Source organism: Tachysurus fulvidraco, chromosome 2 (assembly GCF_022655615.1).
Source record: "Tachysurus fulvidraco isolate hzauxx_2018 chromosome 2, HZAU_PFXX_2.0, whole genome shotgun sequence".
Classification (NCBI taxonomy): Eukaryota; Metazoa; Chordata; class Actinopteri; order Siluriformes; family Bagridae; genus Tachysurus; species Tachysurus fulvidraco.
This window is the reverse complement of record NC_062519.1, coordinates 2,820,259-2,821,609: the sequence shown is the minus strand read 5'-3', so window position 1 is coordinate 2,821,609 and position 1,351 is coordinate 2,820,259.

Genomic DNA, 1,351 nt, shown 5'->3' with positions numbered 1-1,351 from the left:
AGATCCTATTTTCAGCATGTATTTCATACATTTAACTGGTTATATAGTATTTAATGTCATTTTCTTTCAATTGTCATGAAAAGCTTATGTCAGTATTTGTCATGTAAGCTTGTGTAGCTCTATGAACATCCATTATACCTTAAAATGTTACCACTTTCATTCAAACCCTGACTTGCATTTCTAACATCTTACAGCTACAGTATATAGTATTGTTATGTCAGTTGTCATGAAGAGCTCATGTAGCTTTAATGTAACCCTATGAACACCTTATGAACATTAAACGTAAAATATTTATGTAAATCAAGTCTTAAGGAATGCATGTCATTCACAAACCTGGTTATGTACTTGTATGTCGTTTGTCATGAAGGGCCTATGTAGGTGTATTGTAGCCTTATGAATGCCACCGTTAAGTAAGGTGTTACTTAGCAGGGTTTTTGCCTTACTTTTATTTAGCTAAAATTTATTAGTCATACAATTAATACACATTCTGTCTCATTATCTTGCACATGTCACTTATTGGTCTTGATTTTGAAGATAAGAGATTATTTATAATTGAGGTTGGAGGTTTTATCTGTCCTGTTGATATTTTTTTTTCCCTGTTTTTAAGGGAAAATGTGTCACTGGTGACAGACAACACTTTCATCTGATGTTACTGCAGTTTATTAAATTTACCTGGGAGATGTTGAGACTCCTGATTGGGACTTTTGCCTTGTGTAAATATTGACTGTCAGACTGGGATTAGTACCTGTTTGTGTTATCTGCTTCCTTGTCCTTCTTTTTATTGCTTTATTGAGAGTTATTTTTAATTTTTTTTTTATTTATCGAGTTCTAGAAGCTTTAGCTAAGTAAGTAGAAGATTTTAAATCTATCTAATATTAATCTTGAATATTGTATTCTATTAATCTTTATATTATTCTTATAATAACCCTTTGTTCTATGTTTATGTTCTGTAAAGCTGCTTTGAGACGATGTCAATTGTAAAAAGCGCTATACACATAAACTTGAATTTTCATTAAGGGCCCAGTACTGGCTTTGTTGTTGGTCTTTTGCTCTCTAACACACACACACACACACACACACACACATACACACAGACACACACACACACACGCACGCACACACACTGTATCCTGTTTTTCTCTGGAGAAAGCCTCCAGCGTTAACTACTGGCTCACCGTAAACAATCCCATTAAGGATTTTGATTTCTGGCCAAGTCCACACAGGAAAATATGTCATTTTAGTTTTTTCTGGCAATTCCTGAGGGGAAACATTAAGAGACAATAAACAGAGGAAACTATTTAGGTGTAAAAACTGACGTTGAGTAAAGGACAGGTGTTAAGACCTTCAGCAA